Genomic DNA, 23,472 nt, shown 5'->3' on the forward strand with positions numbered 1-23,472 from the left:
AGACACCACACGAATCTACAATCACCTGTTTTGTGGCAGCTACCGCTGTTGCGACTGTCTCAGCTGATTTCTTCTCAACTGCAATATCAACCTTCTTGTCGATGTTTTCTTCAGTTAACCTCCGTCTTTCCTTTCTCTCCTCCATGGTCTCACGGTAGTACTTCTTCCACGTGGCGCCGTCTCCGACACCGTGCATGCGTCCATACGATGGTCGAGTGTCCACCGGGAGTCGTTTCAATATGTTCAAGGCCCGGTTGAATGGGGTGTCCCACTTGGGCCTCGCCAACGCCTTAGACGGTGAGTCGCTTTTGGCCGCAATCCCATGCTGCTCTCTCTGCAAATGAAACAAGGATCGTTTACAAATATGACTATACGTGCAAAAACAAAAATTACCAGCAGTATCATGAACTCCATCACGACCGGGTCTGTTTCGAAAACCTTCTTGACTGGGTCTCAATGGTACCGGGCCCTGAGGACGTCACGCTCCTGTGGGACTGTGAACTCCGCCAAGGGGTCTGGGATGCCCAGACTTTTGCGTTCCGCGTCCTCCTTGGCCCATATGGACCTCTTCCCTGCGTAACCACGGCTTCTAAGGTGGTGGCACCCCATGTTGCTCTTTTGAAGCCCCTTCATGTACTTCGACTTTTCTTTGGCAGCTTCGGCATCGCAAGCCGCCTTGAATATTTCAAATTTCTCTTCCGTGATTGTCGAATTATCCTTTACAATCTTGGAGTAGGGTTCCTTTTTGTTGATGATCCGATGTTTCACCCTTACTTTCCAGGTGTCCAACGCGTCGCTAAACTTGCTCATGGCATGTTTGTTTATCTTCTTCATTGTCGGGTCTTTATATAGATCAGTATATTTCTTTTCATCCCGGCCTAGGAACAAGAATACCTGGTGCATATTCTTTAGGAGGGAGGGCCTCATATTTTCTATCTTCTTTAGTTTATCATTGCTTATGGTGGCGGTTGTCCGTATGATGCAGCCTATTTGATTGTCGTAGCATGCTCGTGCTTCCTCAGGCTCTTTTGGCTCAAAATTGTCGTCGTCCACCTCCGTAACCACCACTCTAGTAGTGATGAGCTGGTTTCGGTTCTATACCGGCTCCGGCGGTCTCAGTCTCAGCGCCGGTCTCGATGTCGGTCTCAGTCTCCGATGTGACAGGTGAGCCCAGAGACAACAATCGTTGATCATCGGCAAGGTTCAAAAATTCGTTTGGCGCCAGGTAGACGTCGTCGCAATCACCAGAACCCTGTCCTTCATTGTTGCTAGCCATGTTTCGTATGATTAAATCTAGTCAATTAATTATAGACCCAATAAAATGAATAATGACATAAAAAGGCATATGTTTTTCAGGAACGTTCATTCCTTCCCGGTGCGGCAAATCCCGGGCACTCGATATGTCCTAGTTTGTAGCACAAGTCATGCCGAAATTCATGGAAAAATTCGGCATAACCTTTGCTAAAAAGTGGACAAATCGAGCACCTGAAATTTTTCGGAACAGAAATGAATCAACATTCCAGCAAAACATAGGCCACTCGGCTTCATTCCTTGGAGACAACAAAAGGGCACTTGGGCACAATCGAATTACTTCAATGAAAAGATATAACATGACCACTTCAATGAAAAGATATAATCAACAATAGAAGTCTAGGAAGGGATCATCTTTAAAATATAACTTGCCTAAATTCTTTTCCTTGAAAAATAGTGGTCTTTTCAAAAATCAAAAACCTTTATAAAATAACCTCACAAAACACTTCTATGCCTAGGACAGAACCCAAATTTTGTTATAGCCATTCCTCTCTCTCACACACACACATATTATTTTCTCTAACCCATCTCTACCTAGGATAGAACCCAATTAAATTGCACAGGAACTCCATTTCTCTAACCCTTCTGACCTAATGCTCTAAAATAAATTTTTGATCTAACCTAGCTTGTGAACCTAACGAACCTAATTAACCTAGATAGTTAATCTATTTAGTTAACCAAGCTAGTTAACCTATTTTACCTAGATAATTAACCTAATTAAACTAGTTAACCTAGCTAGTTCTCTGTCAAAGCCCTAAATAAATTTTTGCACTAACCTAGATAATTAACCTAATTAAACTAGTTAACCTAACTAGTTCTCTGTCAAAGCCCTTACTAAATATTTGCACTAACCTAGATAATTAACCTAATTAAACTAGTTAACCTAAATAGCTAGTTCTCTGTCAAATGTTTGTGCTATGCATGAGATAAAGAGGAGGGTGGGGGCTTACAGAGGATGGCTCCGATGGTGGGGAGGGAGGCACTGGTGGCGAGGCAGGCAGGGGTATCTCCGGTGATGGCGAGGAAGGCAGGGGCATCGAGGGTGGCTCTGGTGGTGCCGAGGGCGGCTCCGGTGGCGTTGATGAGGCCGCATAGCTCCAGTGGCGTTGTGGCGGCTCTGGTGGCGTCAACGACGTGCGGCTCTGGTGGCTCCGGGGGCATCGACGTCTGCAGGAGATGGCGGCGAAGTGGGGAGACGGCGGCATAGTGGGGCGAGGGATTTTGGGGGAGAAGTTGTGGCTGTGGGGAGGGAAACAGCGCGGGGGTTAAGTGTAACATCCACAAATTCTAAATTTTGGAATGTTATAATAAATAGATAGATTTGATTGATTGTTTGATTGATTGTGTGAAATTGAGTGAAATTCGAAACCTTTTTGAAAGTTAAATGAGAGGGAATAAAAGGACTTTCCCAAACTTTCATTTTGCATTTATGATCTTTGTGAATTCAAATTCTTTTCAAATACAAAACCCTAGAGAGAAGATGACATGACTTCTTCCATTTAAATAAATGAAAAGGGTGTTTGAAAAATATTTGAATTACATTGGGAAATATTTTCCAATTCAGAAACTTTATGCAACTCAATGATTTTCACGAGAGAAGATAAAATGACTTCTTCAAATTATGAAATATGAGTTGGGAGTTTCAAAGATCACATTTAAAGTCCTTTTTGAATTTATGTTCAATTTGGAGTTATTTGAGTTTTATTCAAATTATTTTTCTCCAAAAATAAAATATATGGAAAATAGGGTAACATGATTCCCTACATCAGAAAATTGGAGATAAATAAATTTGAATTCATTCTGGTATTTCTAAAATGATTTTTATTGGATTTTATTAGACCAGTAGCACTCTTTGAATTATCTGAATTTGTGTGAATTTTATTTAATGCTAGGAAAATGTTCATCTTGTAGAAAATCTTTTTCTGAAAATTTTGATATATAATATGCCTATATAAAGTTTTATTTTTATTTTCGTTTTTCAGTTTACCGCATTCTGTTTAAAAAGAATAACAAGAACTGCGCGCGCGCCTGAAACTAACTGTCGCCCACATGCGCATCATAGTACCAGCGGGCGCCCTATATTTTTTTTTCTTTATCCTATGGGCCAGGCCCAGCCAGCCTTTTCATTTTTTTCTTCTTCTTTCTTTCTTTCTTAGGCCGATTTTGTTTTAAAAAAATGTAGCTGCAGCGTGCGTGTGCGGCCGGCCGAAGGCCTTTAGACCCATGCGAGCCACCTCTTTTCATCTCTGTTTCGTATATTTTCGTCTACGTTTAGTCCCACATTGTCTAGCCTTTGACCTCTAAACCTCTTTTCCACCAATAAATATAGATCCATAGAGCCTCGAAAAATCATCTGATTCGGGTTAATTCAATATTTTGGTTTGACTAGATTCATTTACGAAAAATATATTTCTCCTCTCCGACGCGACTTCTGGAAATTGTCTCTTCTCTCCAAAGTCGTCTTTTCTCTGCCTTATAAAGGTATCTTTCTTTATTTTTTTTCTTTTTATACTTCCGTAGTTTATTATTTTTAGACTAATATGATAGAATAATTAGATTATCAATTAGTCTACGTATTTATACGTTAGACCTTAACCGTACCTATTTTCTTTCGTAAAACAGCTTGGCCCTGATTTTTCAAATAGTCATAACTTTTCACTCTTATCCAAATTAGATGAAACCAGCATCTATAGCTTCGTCTTGTTTTCACCTATCCAGTGAACCTGTCACATCAACTTTTTGAAATTTTCAAATTTCAAATTTTGTTCAGATTCATATTCAAACTTCTTTTGAACATAACTTGAGTTTCGTAACTCCGATTTAGTTGATTCTTTTTGCAAATCGAAGCTCTTGACCTAAACTTTCTGATAAGGCCAAATTCACTTAATTTTGATACTGTTAGAAATTGTTTTATGTTGCAAGAGTTATTTGCTTGGTTTTGACATTTTCCGAATTGTTTTCTTTATTCTCTTCGATCTTTGAGTGATTGCTTATGTGTGGTTACTATTGCTTGCTTACGATAGATTGACCGGAGTGTGACGAGTAGAACTATCAAGAGTTTTGAGTGTGAATCATCTTCATCAACATTGCAGGCAAGTTCACACTTTGATCATATTCCTTTCATACCCAGCTTTTGTGCATTAGTTTCAACCTCAAACATTGCATGAATAGGATTGATAACATGTGGGTATTGGGAAGTAGTTGATGAGGTAGGAACCTATTGCCCTGCATTCAAACCTTGGGAGTTACTATTATGTTATGCTTATATTGCCATGCTATGCTCGTAGACGTGGATTGGGTTTGAGAGTATTCATGACAGATGTGAGATTGTTAATTAATGGTTTACTTAAGGTGGCAACTTTAACACACATCTGGGTGGATTGAGGCACCTGGGTATTCTAGCGATTGCCTGTCCAGGCACCTGGGTATTCCAGGATTGCCTGTTTTTTATGGACCGCCACCCAGGTTCAAAGGGATCATGAGATTATTCATACTAGAAACTTCCGTGTGCAGCCACAAGCTATTATGGGCTCTAGCATAGTTGATTAAGTCGTGTGAACTCTTACAGTAGTAGACTAGCAGATGCAGGGGTTGTAGGTGGAACGGTCTACCCATCATAAGGTGCAAACGCTTCTGAAAGACTATGTCTCGGTCATCCGTTTCTCAAACACCATGTAGTGCGAGAAATCCAACGGAGGAGATCGAGTCTTGTGGGGAAAAGTGCGCAAACCCCTGCAGAGTGTATAAACTAATCATGATTAGCCGTCTCCCCGGTTATGGACATCTTGAGTATCTAGTACTTGGATTATCATGTGAATCTCATCATGTTACTCTAATTAATTTTATTGGGTTTTAATGATGTTATTATTTGGGATTGAGAATGCTGTCAACCATTCTCAATGTTCAACAACCACCATGATAGTTAAATAAAATTTATTCCTTTGCAGTAGGGAAAAATTGGCTTTTCGCAAAAACCTTATAACCATAGAGCTTTTCCACCAGCCATATATGCATGTAGTGATAGCCATTGTTCATCATTTATCTATGGTGTGAATTTGCCAGTACATTCAATGTACTGACCCTCTGTGGCTACAACGTCTCATGTTGCAGGATTTCTTACGACGAGTAAGTGATACGTTAGGGTTACGATTTCTACACTCAACTTTGCCGTTGGTGTTGATGGGAATCCACAACCTAGTTACTTCCGCCATTTGGATTGAGGTAATAGTATTTGCGTTACTTTTACATATGATTTACCTCTGTTATAAATCCTCGAGTACTGTGTGTGTCAGCATACCGATCCAGGGATGACACTTAAGCACAGAGACTTGATCCATTCGGGTCGGGTCGCTACATTAAGTCAAATGTAGTGGTAGTGCTAGAAGTCAAAACGCGCTATAGCTAAGTTAGCTATAGCAGTTTTTACAAAACGCGCTACTGCTATAGCTATTTATTTTCCTTTTCCTTTCTTATTTCCTTTTCCCTTTCTATAGCAGGGGTATAAAAACGAGTTGTTGTTATATTATCTATAGCGCCTGTCATGAACAAACGCTACTGCTATGCCTTTCTCCTTTATTTTTATTTTTCTTTTATTTTTCTTTATTTTTCTATTTTTTTCATTTTTTCTTTTCATTAGCAGTAGCGCTTTTCACCGCAAACATGCTGCTACAATAATCTTAGCGGTAGCGCGGTTTTTCTAAGACAGCTACTACTATGTGTAGCTGAGTGAGTCCATGATTAGGGGGTCCTCGGGTGTCCAGACTACTGGATGTGGGTCGGACCGATGGGCCATGAAGATACAAAGCAGAAGGCTTTCCCCCATGTCCGGGTAGGACTCTCCTATGTGTGGATAGCAAGATTGGTGTTCGGATATGTAATTTCCTTTTTCCACGAACCGATTCTATACAACCCTAGGCCCCTCCGTGTGTATATATACTGGACGGTTTAGTCCCTAGAGGCTATAAGAATTCATACAGGCTAGATATATAGGGTTAGCCACTTCGATCTCGAGGTAGATCAACTCTTGTAACCCCTATACTCATCAAATACAATCAAGCAGGACATAGGGTTTTACCTCCAATAAGAGGGCCCAAACCTGGGTAAACATCGTGTCCCCTTTGTCCCTTGTTACCTTCAATCCTCAGACGCACAGTTCGGGACCCCCTACCCGAGATCGGCCGGTTTTGACACCAACATTGGTGCTTTCACTGAGAGTTCCTTTGTGTTGTCGATAGAAGGATCGATGGCTCGCCTTGCCATTAATGATGACATCACTTCTGGAAGGACCCTATCTCTAGGACAAGTCCTCCAGCTCGGCAGTTTTACCATGGCAGCTCGCTCGGCCGTTAAGCCAATGGCGGCCCCCACAATCACCAAACATCATCTCTGTATCGGCCTCGAACACTCCGAAAAGATGGACCTGGCAGATCTCTCGTCCTTGAGCCAGCTGCAAGATCGCATCGCCGCCCTAGGGGTCACAACAGACTATGATCAGATTGGTCTCAAACGATGCGATCAATTCCCCACCGATCACCCACTTGGTAGTGGTCGTGGAGGAACGAGCTGAGAATGCTTCTTCCCAAAATTAAGGACCATCTATGTTTGGATTTTCGAGCTCAGTGAGCCGGATACCCATCCTCAGGAAGAGACTTCATGTCCTCCGAACATAGCACCAAGCATCGAGCCCAGAAAATCATCAGGACCTTCCTGATCCTGAACCGGAGACCTCAGAGATTCTTCAGGCTCCAGATCCAATTGTGGGTTGGGATTCGGATTTTGTTCCACCCACCAACCATAATCAATATTCCCCAAGCAATTCAGGCCCTCCATACATATGTGACCTAATGTACATACAACTAGATTCCTCCTTGTAAAAAACAAGATTAAAGATTGTTGCGACGATGACGCGGTTTCAGTTTTTTGCCACAACTGTACAAATGAGGGAATTCTCAATGCCCTCAACCACCGCCGCATACAGCACTTTGCAGATTTGACACACATAGTATAGAACTACTACGCAATGGAAAGCGCCTGGAAAGCCCAGACAACCCGATGGGAACCTCCTTCATTTAAGCAGTCGGATGGGAAAAACGGATGCACCCTTACGAGGCATCCGATCATAAGCCAAGTGAGAAGAAAAACAAGCCCTTCACGGGATATAAAACCGTCCTTGACGACTGCTCGACAAGCCCTGTCAGATACATACGACGCTGAGCATCGAACCAGCACATAGCCTTCGGGCATGTTGGGTACTCCGGCAAGTGGCTAAGAGAGGTGAGGCTATCCTCATCAACACTACTCCAGAGAGGCATTCTTCGGAGGATGATGATTTCAATGTCTTTACGGTCTTCGAGACCTTTTCTTCAAATAATCGGCGCAAACGATCGCTCTGCAACCTCGCCGAAATCAATCAACTAACCACAATTAACCCTTGGAGCAACACGGCCATAACTTTCGCCGTTGATGACGAACCAAGGGCCCGATCAGCCGAGCACCAGCCGCCTTGGTCTTAAATCCAATTGTGGATGGATTTCTACTCACCAAGGTGCTCATGGATGGCGGAAGCGGACTTAACCTCATATACGAAGATACGCTCGACAAAATGGAAATGGACAAGAGTCGCATCGAGCAAAGTAGTACCACCTTTCAAGGTATTATCCCTAGTCGAGAAGCACGATGCTCGGGGAAAATTAAACTTGATGTAGTATTCGGCACGCCTGATAACTACAGGTCCCAAGAGTTGCTCTTCCACGTGGCCCCTTTCAATAGCAGATACCACGCCCTTTTGGGGCAGGACGCATTTGCACGCTTTCAAGCCATACCCCATTATGGGTACAGGAAGCTCAAAATGCCAGGGCCCAATGGAGTAATCACTGTCACCAGCGATCCGGATATAGCACTCTGTGCCAAAAACAAAATTGCATCCTTGGCCGTCGAGGCACTATCCGAGGCCCTCATGGCTGAAGAACTAACCACTCTGCATTCCAAAGTGGACAAAGATGATGTAATCCTTGACAAGAGACCCAAATCCACCTCCTTCAAACCAGCAGATGAAATAGTCAAATTTCAAGTGCACCCGACAGATCCCAACAAGACAGCATCCATTGGAGCACATTTGGATCCGACGGTCAACGTTGCCTTACAAGCATTCCTGCATGAAAATTGGGACATGTTTGCCTGGCACCCTTCGAATATGCCAGGAATCCCAAACAGACCGGCTGAACATAGCCTCAACGTAATAAAGGGGTTCAAACCAGCCAAGCAAACGTTGCGGCGATATTCCGAACCCAAACGACAAGCTATGGGGGAGGAGCTAGCCAAATTACTTGAAGCCGGGTTCATCAGAGAGATCAAGCACCCGGACTGGCTAGCGAACATGGTCATGGTGCCTAAGAAGGATAAATCCTGGCGCCTTGTGTGGATTTCAAAGACCTCAATAAGGCTTTCCCTAAGGACCCCTACCCACTGCCCCGCATTGACCAAATCCTTGACACAACTGCAGCACATGATTCATTGTGTTTCCTTGACTCCTACTCCGGTTACCATCAGGTTAAGATGAAGGAGTCTGATCAGGCTGCAACGGAATTTATCACCCCGTACGGGCCTTTTTGCTTCAACACTATGCCCTTCGGACTCAAAAACACTAGTGCCACCTACCAACGCATGATTCAAACATTTCTGGAAAAACAAATTTGTAAAACAGTGGAGGCATATGTGGACGACGTGGTCATCAAGACTAAACGTGTCGAATCACTGGTGGATGACCTATGGCTCACATTTGACAACCTTCGAACATATGACATACGGCTCAATCCGGGAAAATGTGTCTTCGGCGTTCCATCTGGGAAACTGCTCGGGTTCATTGTTTCCAATAGAGGAATTGAAGCGAACCCAACCAGAATCCGAGCCTTGTCACAGTTGGCAATGCCAACAGACCTAAAGCAAGTCCAAAAACTAGTTGGTTGCGTGGCATCCATAAGCCGCTTCATCTCCAGATTTGGAGAAAAGGCGCTACCACTTTATCGACTACTCCGGTGCACCGACCACTTCGAATGGACGGATGCGGCTATAGCCAGACTGGAAGAAATAAAAACCTTGTTAGCAGGCAACCCAATCCTAGCCGCACCAGGTGTCGGCAAGCCTATGTTGCTCTACATATCTGCGACTCACCAAGTAGTAAGCGCGGTACTCGTCGTTGAACGAGAGGAAGAGGGACACAAATTCCCCATCCAGAAACTGGTGTACTATGTATCAGCAGTCCTCACTCCATGCAAATCTTGATACCCACACAATCATAAGATAACTTATGCGGTCTTTATGGCATCCCGAAAGTTGAGACGCTACTTTCAAGAGTGTTCAATCATGGTAGCATCCGAAGTACCACTCAATGACATCACAAATAATCAGGATGCCACCAGCTGCATCGCCAAATGGGCCATCGATCTCTTACCATTCAAAATAACATACAAGCCATGCCGAGCTATTAAATCTCAGGTGTTGGCCGACTTTGTCGCCGAGTGGATGGAAGCCGAACTCCCTAAAGAGTACAGCACATACTCCAACTGGATTATGTACTTCGACGACTCTAAAATGTTAGCCGGATTGGGGGCTGGTGTCATCTTGACTTCCCCTACGGGGGACACAGCCCTCTACATGTTGCAAATCATGTATACGGACTCCAACAATGCGGCCAAATACGAGGCACTACTACATGGTCTCCGAATGGCTGTCTCTATGGGCATAAAACGCCTAGAGGTGCGCGGGGATTCAAACCTCGCAATATCTCAAATAAAAGGAGAATTCAATGCAAAAGACCCAAAGATGGCGGCATACCGAAACGCCATACTCAAAATATCAGCTCGGTTTGAGGGGCTCGAGTTCCATCACATTGCTCGAGACCATAATCAAGCAGCGGACATCCTTGCTCGAATGGGCGCTAAGTGCAATCCCGTCCCGCCTAACACCTTTATGAAAAGGCTCTTCAAGCCATCCATGGTATGGCAGGACGAGAGCAGAAATACTAGTCCGGAGCCGATCATACCCCCATATGCCGAACACAATTCAGACATCATTGGGGGTTCTGGCACCGAAATGACACCTTCCGCCCACGTAATCATGGACGTCATTGCTCCATGGACCGAACCCTTCCTAGCCTACCTTAATAGGAAGCAGCTCCTTGGTGAACAGAATGAGGCCGTCGCATAGTTCGACGCTCTAAAGCCTACAAAGTTCACAAAGGTGAACTCTACAAGAAAAGTACTACTAGAGTTCTTCAAAGATGCATCTCCGAAGAGGAGGGACAGCAGCTCTTGGCCGAAATACATCCTGGTCTTGGTGGTCATCATGCCGCAGCTCGGTCCCTCATAAGTAAGGCCTTCCGTACAGGTTTCTTTTGGCCAACGGCCCAAGCAGACGCATAGGCCCTTGTACAGCGTTGTGTGGGATGTCAGCTTCTCGCCAATCAAAGTCATATGCCGCCCACCGCCTTAAGAACAATCCCCATTACTTGGCATTTTGTGGTCTGGGGGCTAGATATGGTCAGACCCCTTAAAGGGGAAGCCACAAGAAGAAATATTTGTTCGCCATGGTGGATAAATTAACTAAGTGGCTAGAGTCCAAACCAGTGAAAATAGCTAAAGCCGGACCAGTGATCAGCTTTATATTCGGCGTGGTACACTGTTATGGTGTCCCACACAGCATCATTACTGATTACGTCTCCAATTTCACGGCCGATGAGGTGAAAAATTGGTGTGCTAACTTGGGCATTAAGCTCGATTACACCTCCGTATATCACCCTCAAACAAACAGTTAGGTCGATCGGGCTAATGGCCTGATAATGAGCGGCATCAAACCCAGACTAGTGCGATCCCTACGGGAGTCAGATAAACAATGGGTCGAGGAACTCGATTCCGTACTTTGGGGATTGCGGACTACGCCCAATTGCACGACCAGATACACACCCTTTTTATGGTGTACGGCGCAGAGGATGTCTTGCCCTGCGAAATTATCCATGACTCACCTCGAGTGCGCATATATGAAGAGAAAGAGGCCGAGCTCGATTGGCATGATGACCTAGACGGCCTGGAGGACAAGCGTGATATTGCAAAAGCCCGTTCTTATTTTATGAACAACAAGCTCGTAGCTACCAAAGCAGACAAGTGTGAGCCAAGACTTATAATGTCGGTGAACTCATTTTGCGCCTCCTAGAGAAGAAGAAGGACAAGCTCAAACCAAAATGCGAGGGACCCTTCATTATAGATGAAGTTCTCATAGGAGGAGCCTACCGCCTTTGTAATGCATCGGATGATCGCCTAGAGCCGAATCCATGGAACGCCGCTCGGCTCTGAAGATTCTACGCATAAGTTCGGCCATGTTTCTTTTTCGTTCTTTTTCTCCTCTTCATTTGTTTTTGTTTTTTCATTTTTATACGATTCCCAGGATATGTTCGGATAGGCCGAACACTTGAGGGGTACACATCCTAAAATGTATACACCCCACCATGACTGGGGGCTTCTTTAACTGAAGCTTATTATTATTCCGAGCCTGGAGCTCACAATATATATGTCGTTTGCTCATATACACCCTTTTTGCCATTATATGCTCCTCTATGACTTAAGTTTTGGCCAAGCTGGGTTGCCTCGCTCCTGTGTTTATGCCCTACATTCCCGATTGTTCAGCTAGGGCGTAAAGGGAGCACCTCTGCGATTGTTACAACTGGGTAATCCAGACTTGTACCTCAGACGGGTAAAGCCGAAAGCTAGCGTTCTTAAGAGAATAATTGGTCGGCAATCAAATGACATATTGTTACATTTTGGTAACTCTTAAAATATACGGGACAGTTTTTTCCGTACAACGGACTAAAGCCCAGGCGCATATAATTAAGGCATGCTAACCCAAGGAAAGGAACCTTTAACGAAACTATTCTCCTTGGAAGATGTGTCTTACACATGTAATATAACATACCTCCCAAACCAAAATTTCTGTTTGTTCGAGCACAATGACTGGGTTGCCTGGTTTCCGTACATAGTGAATGTTTCTTTTTCATTCCACAATAGTATCCGGAAACACTCCATAATTTTGGTTTGGAGGTTAAAGCCGAAAGCCTGCGATGACAAATTTTCCACATGTTTGGCCGAAGATATAGGTTGATCACAAAGTACATTAATACATTGAATCAAATACCTATTCCTTATCTATCCCATCTATCAGACTGTCTAACCTATAGTCTTCCTGCAAATATTTCGCATCTATCATTACTTGGTCATACATCAAATTCAACGGAATTTCTTTACCGTCTGGTCCCTGTAGTCCTACTCGGGCCATATGATTCAGATCTAGCTTGGTAAAGCGTGTTTTCACCATCGCCCAGGCTTCTCGTGCGCCTTCACGGTAGGCGGACGTCTTCCCTAGCTCAAAGCGGCACCAGGCACCTTTGAATAGGTTTGCCAAACCCTCCATACTTTCTGGAGGGGTATCGGATGGCCATAAATCCTGGACCATACTCTTCATGGCTTTTCGGGCCCGCGCATGCACCACGGACAGCTCCTTCAGCACGTCGCCTTGAAATCCGGATACTTCTTCTTCCGGCCGACTAGTTAATAGACCTGCAGTCATAACATTATGACATTCTGAATTGTGAACTAGGCATGAGTCACTATGGTGGTTTTTACAAATCATATCGAACATGCCTCCCTCAACTTTTCATTTTCTTTTAGGGCGGCCGATAGCTGAGCCTTCAAGCTCTCTATCTCTTCGGATTGTTTGTCTTTTTCATCCTCATATTTTTTTCTTCTCGGACGCGCTCATTGCAGCCTTTTTCATTTCCGCCAGTTCGGCGGTGACAGCATTCAACTGCGTCTGGTTTGTTTTCAGCTCCTGGGATAACACATAAATCGATCCTTAAATTGGTTATTCTCACCGCTTCAAGTCTCGGGGGCTACTGGCATATGACTATCAAAATTGCACAAACTTTTACCTGTATATCCTTTGAGAACAGCTGGGTGACTCCGGCAAGTCCATCTCGAGCGGCCCGGATATATGCGTTCACCGAACTGAGTGCGATAAATTCCTGCTCAGAAAAAGCTGGAGCACGCATGGCCTCTTTTAGTCAACTATGATTCATTACGCTCTCCACCTCAGAATTCATGACAGATACGTCATCCGAATCCTCATGAGGCGGTGGAACCGCCATTGCATCGGCCCTCGTCCTAGTTGACGAGTATACCACATGCTTCTCCTGAATCAAGAATAAAAAGGGACTTTAGCAATCCAAACTCGTGCCCAGGCATGTATCAAGCGAACATACCTCTTGGAAGAATATGAGGCCTCTACGGCGCTCCTGGTCTGCTTTCGTTTTGAACGATTACCCTGCGCAGGGGCCGCTCTCGAAGGGGTGCGGCCTGCCACGCGTCGATCTTATAAAGTATGGTTTGGTATAAAGGTTAAAGGCGCAAGTGGGGATTTATTTTTCAAGGCTCCTTAAATAATTACGATGGGGAAAGGATAGGGGCGGGGGTAGTCTGCTGTAATAGCCACTTCCGAGCCATCAAGACTCGCTTGATAAAATACCCCATCATCGAACTCTATGTATATATCCGGATCCTCGCAGAAACCAGGGTCTTCATCGCGATTGTGATCCTCTGGCTGTGGGGCAGGACAGTGAACGTCCTCGATCATCTTCCTCCATGACTGTTTTGTAACAACAAAAAACAACTGGATTAGCATGCTGTGATAGCAATAAAGTGACACAGATAATCGAAATCTTACCCATTCAATGGGGTTGTACATGGAGTAACCTTCCCGGCAGTTTAAGCGGAGGAAATCTTCCTTTTCTCCCTTGTATAGATCGATCAGGATCATGGCCAGTTCAGTTGGGGTATCCAGACCCTTGCATCTGTAACGAGACGCGTCGTCTTCTCCATTGTAGCACCATAAGGGAGTTACTCTGGACTAGAGGGGCTGGACACATCTTTTTATTGCAATGGCCATAACCTCGATTATCGAGAGCCCGGTATGGGCTAATAATCTGACCTTGCTTACCAGCCTTTTTATTTCCGCACTATCCTCCTCCTTGGGACTTCGAGGATGCCAGTTGAGGCGCTTCTTTAAGGGAGCACTGGCAAATTCGGGAGGGCCGCGCCGAACTGGGTCCGGCAGTGGGACATCATCCATGTAAAACCACTCTCAAGACCATTTATGTCTCTTTGGGAGTTCCAACGGGGTATCTGGATCCAGCTATACGCCATACTTTGGCCGCCCACTTCAAATATGGAACCTCCTCGATGGTGGTGGACGAGACAAAAGAACCTTTTCCATAGTTCGAAATGGGCCTCAAAGCCCAAAAATGGCTGAAAAGGGGCAACAAAACCTGAGATCTGCAGAATCGAACCTGGGGTGAGGTTGTGCAGTTGGATGCCATAAAATTCCAATAGACCCCTGAGAAACGGTTGGATTGGAAAACCAAAGGCCCGCAAAAGGAATGGGATGAAGCACACTCTCCCCTCCCTATTGGGGTTGGGGAAATTTTCAACCAGCACGTCGTTGCCTATTGAGGCCAATCCCGCTCGAACGGAGACTAGATCTGCAAGGGGAAGATATCCCTGCGTCTGGAGCCGACTCGGCTGAAGATGAGGCACTGAGCAGCTCGGCCAACCGCCCTCTTGAGGGCCATGGAGGCGTGAAGAAGAGCCTGGGGTGATGGGCATGTTTGGAGGCCTTTTGTGGCTGATTTGGGTGTTTCTTGTGCATGATGTGGATGGCAATTTGAGGATTTGATCTCTTTATATAGGCGCCATCCCTGTGTGGCTGGGTGTTTTCATTTTAATAAAAAAATGGTGGACCATTCGCATTCGCCCAGCACATGGAAATTGAGGCGACATGGAAGGAGTCATAAAGACGGAATAAGGAAGCCAGAGCCAAACTATTGTCCGCCTAGTATATGGTGAAGAACCAACCTTGCAAAAGCCGAAGACGTAAGCCGGATACTGCATAGTCATTTCAAGACCAGTTCGGGGGCTACTGAGGGAGTCCTAGATTAGGGGGTCCTCGGGTGTCCGGACTACTGGATGTGGGCCGGACTGATGGGCCGTGAAGATACAAAGCAGAAGGCTTTCCCCAGTGTCCGGTTAGGACTCTTCTATGCGTGGATAGCAAGATTGGTGTCCAGATATGTAATTTCCTTCTTCCATGAACCAACTCTGTACAACCCTAGGCCCCTCTACTGTGTATATAAACTGGGGGGTTTAGTCCATAGAGGCTATCAAAATTCATACAGGCTAGACATCTAGGGTTTAGCCACTTCAATCTCGAGGTAGATCAGCTCTTGTAACCCCTATACTCATCAAATACAATCAATCAGGACATAGGGTTTTACCTCCATTAAGAGGGCCCAAACCTGGGTAAACATTGTGTCACCTTTGTGCCTTGTTACCTTCGATCCTCAGACGCACAGCTTGGGACCCCCTACCCGAGATCGGTCGGTTTTGACACTGACAGTAGCCTATCGGCTTAGTACTGGGAATTTTAGTACTAGCACTTTTCCATGGAGACGCGCTACTGCTACATTCATATTTGTAGTGCGGTTAACCTGCACATGCTGCTGCTATATAGAACTAGTGCCCTTTTTTAACAAGCGCTACTGCTAATTTTTTGTGTATAAGGTTTCCCTAGTAGTGCTAGTTCATCTCTTGTATTCATTCTTTGTCTCAAAACCTCAGATTGGTACATGTGGGTTGCTAGTAGTGTTGATTACATCTTGTAGTTGATGCTAGTTAGTTTATTTGGTGGAATACTATACTTTCAGATCCTTGATGCTATTCAATACCCCTCTGATCTTGAGCACGAATATGATTTGTGAGTAGTTACTCTGATTTTGATCACATGGGATAAGTCTTGTCAGAAGTAATCATGTGAATTTGGTATTCGTTCGATATTTCGATGATATGTATGTTGTTGCTTCCTTTAGTGGTGTCATGTGAACATCAACTACATGACACTTAACCATCTTTGGGCCTAAGGGAAAGCATTGTGGAGTAGTTATTAGATGATGGGTTGATAGAGTGATAGAATCTTAAACCCTAGTTTATGCGCTATTCCGTAAGGGGCTGATTTGGATCCATATGTTTCATGCTATGGTTAGATTTATCTTAATGCTCCTTTCGTAGTTTCGGATGCTTGCGATAGGGGGTAATCATAAGTGGGAGGCTTGTTCAAGTCAGAATAAACCCAAGCACCGGTCCACCCATGTCGAGGTACACAAATAGGGGTGTTTATTTCCCATGACTTACTCATAGACAAAAAGCCTCCGCCCCGATGGCCAAGGCTTGCCGGGGGAAAAGCTACCTCATTATAGCTGAACACGTCAGTTCAAGCCCAATCAAGTTCACGCAAGACCGAGCCAGAAAAGCCACTTTCCTAAGATCAAGGAGTGCATCAAGAAGACCAAGCCAACATACAAGACAATGATTATAAGAGAAGTGTCCTTTGCTGGCCAGGCAAGGCCCACAAGGTTGATGCAGTAGATAAGAGAAGGATCAAGCCACACCAGCCGCGTGTCCGAGAGGGCTGGAGACCGGAGCGTGCACCCCTCCGAGAAGTCCCGGCAGGCACAGGCCAGTTGCCACCTTACCACGACACCAATCACTTATCGATGTGGTATCGAGCCCCCAGGTGACTAAGTGGCTCTCACTAAACACGTGGTGGTTTGCTAGAAGATAGATCGCACCATTTTGACACCCGCTCATGGGCGTGTCAAGATGATAAACAGAAGTGGGCTAGGAGGCGATATAAGTTTGACGGGGATGCATCCCCGCACGCCACCTAAGGTAGCATTTATGGCATTTTGTCCTAAGTGCCAGAGTTAGGTATGATAGCACTATTTGCTAACTAATCACAAGATAAAGTCCGTTTTGCCACTGTGGTTCCCCCTTGAGCTATAAAAGGAGGTCCATGACAACCTAGACTAGGATTCAGACCTTCTAACGCTTGTACTCGCGTAGCAGCTCTGCCCGAAGGCCATCTTCCCAGGTTTGGGTGTTGCATGTCGTCGTGTTCCTCCATCCAATCCACCAAAGTAGGAGTAGGGTTTACGCTTCTCAGCGGCCCAAACCTGGGTAAAACCACCAGAGTGTCGTCGTTGTGCTGCCTCATGGCCTCCGTGAAGGAAATATGCCCTAGAGGCAATAATAAAGTTGTTATTTATATTTCCTTATATCATGATAAATGTTTATTATTCATGCTAGAATTGTATTAACCGGAAACTTAGTACATGTGTGAATACATAGACAAACAGAATGTCACTAGTATGCCTCTACTTGACTAGCTCGTTGAATCAATGATGGTTATGTTTCCTAACCATAGACATGACTTGTCATTTGATTAACGGGATCACATCATTTTAGAATGATGTGATTGACTTGACCCATCCGTTAGCTTAGCACGATTATCATTTAGTTTGTTGCTATTGCTTTCTCCATAACTTATACATGTTCCTATGACTATGAGATCATGCAACTCCCGAATGCCGGAGGAACACTTTGTGTGCTACCAAACGTCACAACATAACTGGGTGATTATAAAGGTGATCTACAGGTGTCTCCGATGGTGTTTGTTGAGTTGGCATAGGTCGATATTAGGATTTGTCACTCCGATTGTCGGAGAGGTATCTCCAGGCACTCTCGGTAATGCACATCACTATAAGCCTTGCAAGCAATGTGACTAATGAGTTAGTTACGAGATGATGAATTATGGAACGAGTAAAGAGACTTGCCGGTAATGAGATTGAACTAGGTATTGAGATATCCATGATTGAATCTCTGGCAAGTAACATACCGATGACAAAGGGAACAACGTATATCGTTATGTGGTTTGATCGATAAAGATCTTCGTAGAATATGTGGGAGCCAATATGAACATCCAGGTTCCGCTATTGGTTATTGACCGGAGACGTGTCTCGGTCATCTCTACATAGTTCTCGAACTCGTAGGGTCCGCATGCTAAACGTTCGGTGACGATCGGCATTATGAGTTTATGTGTTTTGATGTACCGAAGGTAGTTCGGAGTCCCGGATATGATCACGGACATGACGAGGAGTCTCGAAATGGTCGAGACATAAAGATATCCTTATTGGATGACTATATTCGGACATCGGATGAGTTTCGGGGGTCACCGGATAATTATCGGAATGCCGGGGGGTTATCGAAACCCCCGGGGGAACTAATGGGCCAACATGGGCCTTGTGTGAGAGAGAGGAGGGGCCATAGGGCTGGCCGCCCCCCCCCCTTGGTAGTCTGAATTGGACAAAGAGGGGGTGGCGCCCCCTCTTTCCCTCCCTCTCTCCCTCTCTTTCCTTTCCCCTCCTTCTTCCTAGTTGGACTAGGAAAGGGGGAGTCCTACTCCTACTAGGAGGACTCCTCCCTCTCCTTGGCGGGCCCCAAGGCCGGCCGACCTCCCCCTTGCTCCTTTATATACGGGGGCAGGGGGCACCCTAGAACACACAAGTTGATAATTGGTCCCTTAGCCATGTGCGGTGGCCCCCTCCACCATAGTCCACCTCGGTCGTATCGTAGCGGTGCTTAGGTGAAGCCCTGTTCCGGTAGCATCATCATCACCGTCATCACGCTGTCGTGCTGATGAATCTCTCCCTCGACACTCTGCTGGATCATGAGTTCGTGGGACGTCACCGAGCCGAACGTGTGCAGATCGCGGAGGTGTCGTACTTTCGGTACCAGGATCGGTCGATCGTGAAGACGTACGACTACATCAACCGTGTTGTCATAACGCTTCCGCTTATGGTCTATGAGGGTACGTGGACAACACTCTCCCCTCTCCTTGCTATGCATCACCATAATCTTGCGTGTGCGTAGGAATTTTTTTGAAATTACTGCATTCCCCAATAGTGGTATCAGAGCCAGGTTTATGCGTAGATGTTATATGCACGAGTAGAACACAAAGGAATTGTGGGCGTGGGTATATACATATTGCTTGCTGTCACTAGTTGATTCTTGATTCGGCGGTATTGTTGGATGAAGCGGCCCAGACTGACATTACGTGTACGCTTACGCGAGACTGGTTCTACCGATGAGCTTCGCACACAGGTGGCTGGTGGGTGTCAGTTTCTCCAACTTTAGTTGAATCGGATTCAATGAATAGGGTTTTTTCTGAAGATCAAAAAGCAATCACTATATCGAGTTGTGGTTTTTGTTGTGTAGGTAAGAACAGTTCTTGCTCAGCCCGTAGCAGCAACGTAAAACTTGCAACAACAAAGTAGAGGGCATCTAACTTGTTTCTGCAGGGCATGTTGTGATGTGATATGGTCAAGACATGATGCTAAATTTTATTGTATGAGATGATCATGTTTTGTGACACAGTTATCGGCAACTGGCAGGAGCCATATGGTTGTCGCTTTATTGTATGAAATGCAGTCGCCATGTAATCGCTTTACTTTATCACTAAGCGGTAGCGGTAGTCATAGAAGCAATAGTGGGCGAGACAAAAATGATGCTTTGATGGAGATCAAGGTGTCAAGCCAGTGACGATGGTGATCATGACGGTGCTTTAGAGATGGAGATCAAAGGAACAAGATGATGATGGCCATATCATATCACTTATATTGATTGCATGTGATGTTTATCCTTTATGCATCTTATTTTGCTTAGTTCGGCGGTAGCATTATAAGATGATCTCTCACTAAATTTCAAGGTATAGTGTTCTCCCTGAGTATGCACCGTTGCTACAGTTCGTCGTGCCCAGACACCACGTGATGATCGGGTATGATAAGCTCTACGTTCACATACAACAGGTGCAAGCCAGCTTTGCACACGCAGAATACTCGGGTTAAACTTGACGAGCCTAGCATATTCAGATATGGCCTCAGAACACTGAGACCGAAAGGTCAAGCGTGAATCATATAGTAGATATGATCAACGTAGTGATGTTCACCATTGAAAACTACTCCATCTCACGTGATGATCGGACATGGTTTAGTTGATATGGATCACGTGATCACTTAGATGATTTGATAGATGTCTATCTAAGTGGGATTTCTTAAGTAATTTGATTAATTGAACTTTAATTTATCATAAACTCAGTACCTGATAGTATTTTGCATGTCTATGTTGTTGTAGATAGATGGCCCGTGTTGTTGTTCCATTGAATTTTAGTGCGTTCCTAGAGAAAGCTAAGTTGAAAGATGATGGTAGCAACTACAAGGACTGGGTCCGTAACTTGAGAATTATCCTCATTGCTGCATAGAAGAATTACGTCCTGCAAGCACCGCTAGGTGATAAACCCGCTGCAGGAGCAACGCCACATGTTATGAACACCTAGAAAGAGCAAAGCTGAGGACTACTTGATAGTTCAGTGTGCCATGCTTTACGGCTTAGAACCGGGACTTCAACGACATTTTGAACATCATGGAGCATATGAGATGTTCCAGGAGTTGAAGTTAATATTTCAAGCAAATGCCCGGATTGAGAGGTATGAAGTCTCCAATAAGTTCTACAACTGCAAGATGGAGGAGAATAGTTCTGTCAGTGAACATATACTCAGAATGTCTGGGTACCACAACCACTTGACTCAACTAGGATTTAATCTTCCTGATGATAGTGTCATTGAAATAGTTCTTCAATCAATGCCACCAAGCTACAAGAGCTTCGTGATGAACTATAATATGCAAGGGATGGATAAGACGATTCCTGAGCTCTTCGCAACACTAAAGGCTGCGGAGGTAGAAATCAAGAAGGAGCATCAAGTGTTGATGGTCAACAAGACCACCAGTTTCAAGAAAAAGGGTAAAGGGGAGAAGGGAAACTTCAAGAAGAACGGAAAACTAGTTGCTGCGCAAGTGAAGAAACCCAAGTCTGGACCTAAGCCTGAGACTGAGTGCTTCTGCTGCAAAGGGACTGGTCACTGGAAGCGGAACTGCCCCACATATTTGGCGAAGAAGAAGGATGGCATAACGAAAGGTATATTTGATATACATGTTATTGATGTGTACCTTACTAATGCTCGCAGTAATGCCTGGGTATTTGATACTGGTTCAGTTGCTAACATTTGCAACTCGAAACAGGTGCTACGGATTAAGCGAAGATTGGCTAAGGATGAGGTGACGATGCGCGCGGGGAATGGTTCCAAAGTCGATGTGATTGCCGTCGGCACGCTACCTCTACATGTACCTTCAGGATTAGCTTTAGACCTAAATATTTGTTATTTGGTGCCAGCGTTGAGCATAAACATTATATCTGGATCTTTTTTGATGCGAGACGGTTATTCATTTAAATCAGAGAATAATGGTTGTTCTATTTATATGAGTAATATCTTTTATGGTCATGCACCCTTGGTGAGTGGTCTATTTTTACTAAATCTTGATAGTAGTGATAGACATGTTCATAGTATTGAAGCCAAAAGATGCAGAGTTGATAATGATAGTGCAACTTATTTGTGGCACTGTCGTTTGGGTCATATTGGTGTAAAGCGCATGAAGAAACTCCATTCTGATGGACTTTTGGAATCACTTGATTATGAATCACTTGGTACTTGCGAACCATGCCTCATGGGCAAGATGACTAAAACTCCATTCTCTGGAACAATGGAGCGAGCAACAGAGTTATTGGAAATCATACATACTGATGTGTGCGGTCCAATGAACATTGAGGCTCGCGGCGGATATCGTTTTTTCTCACCTTCATAGATTATTTGAGCATATATGGGTACATCTACTTAATGAAACATAAGTCTGAAACATTTGAAAAGTTCAAAGAATTTCAGAGTGAAGTGGAAAATCTTCGTAACAAGAAAATAAAGTTTCTACGATTTGATCGTGGAGGAGAATATTTGAGTTATGAGTTTGGTCTTCATTTGAAACAATGCGGAATAGTTTCACAACTCATGCCACCCGGAACACCATAGCATAGTGGTGTGTCCGAACGTCGTAATCATACTTTACTAGATATGGTGTGATCTATGATGTCTCTTACTGATTTACCGCTATCGTTTTGGGGTTATGCTTTAGAGACGGCTGGATTCACGTTAAATAGGGCACCATCTAAATCCATTGAGACAACACCTTATGAACTATGGTTTGGCAAGAAACCCAAGTTGTCGTTTCTTAAAGTTTGGGGTTGCGATGCTTATGTGAAAAAGCTTCAACCTGATAAGCTCGAACCTAAATCGGAGAAATGTGTCTTCATAGGATACCCAAAGGAGACTGTTGGGTACACCTTCTATCACAGATCCAAAGGCAAGATATTCGTTGCTAAGAATGGATCCTTTCTAGAGAAGGAGTTTCTCTCGAAAGAAGTGAGTGGTAGGAAAGTAGAACTTGATGAGGTAATTGTACCTGCTCCCTTGTTGGAAAATAGTTCATCACTGAAATCAGTTCCAGTGATTCGTACACCAGTAAGTGAGGAAGCTAATGATGATGATCATGAAACTTCTGATCAAGTTACTACCGAACTTCGTAGGTCAACCAGAGTGAGAGCCATACCAGAGTGGTACGATAATCCTGTTCTGGAAGTCATGTTACTTGACTATAACGAACCTACGAACTATGAGGAAGCGATGATGAGCCCAGATTCTGCAAAATGGCTTGAGGCCATGAAATCTGAGATGGGATCCATGTATGAAAACAAAGTATGGACTTTGGTTGACTTGCCCGATGATCGGCAAGCCATAGAGAATAAATGGATCTTCAAGAAGAAGACTGACGCTGAAGGTAATATTGCTGTCTACAAAGCTCGACTCATTGCGAAAGGTTTTCGACAAGTTCAAGGAGTTGACTACGATGAGACCTTCTCACCCGTAGCGATGCTTAAGTCCGTCCGAATCATGTTAGCAATTGCTGCATTTTATGATTATGAAATTTGGCAAATGGATGTCAAAACTGCATTCCTTAATGGATATCTTAAAGAAGAGTTGTATATGATGCAACCAGAAGGTTTTGTCGATCCAAAAGGTGCTAACAAAGTGTGCAAGCTCCAGTGATCCATTTATGGACTGGTGCAAGCCTCTCGGAGTTGGAATATATACTTTGATAGTGTGATCAAAGCATATGGTTTTATACAGACTTTTGGAGAAGCATGTATTCATAAGAAAGTGAGTGGGAGCTCTGTAGCATTTCTGATATTATATGTAGATGACATATTGTTGATCGGAAATGATACTGAA

This window comes from Triticum urartu, chromosome 4A (assembly GCF_056163025.1).
Source record: "Triticum urartu cultivar PI428250 chromosome 4A, HENAU_Tu73, whole genome shotgun sequence".
Classification (NCBI taxonomy): Eukaryota; Viridiplantae; Streptophyta; class Magnoliopsida; order Poales; family Poaceae; genus Triticum; species Triticum urartu.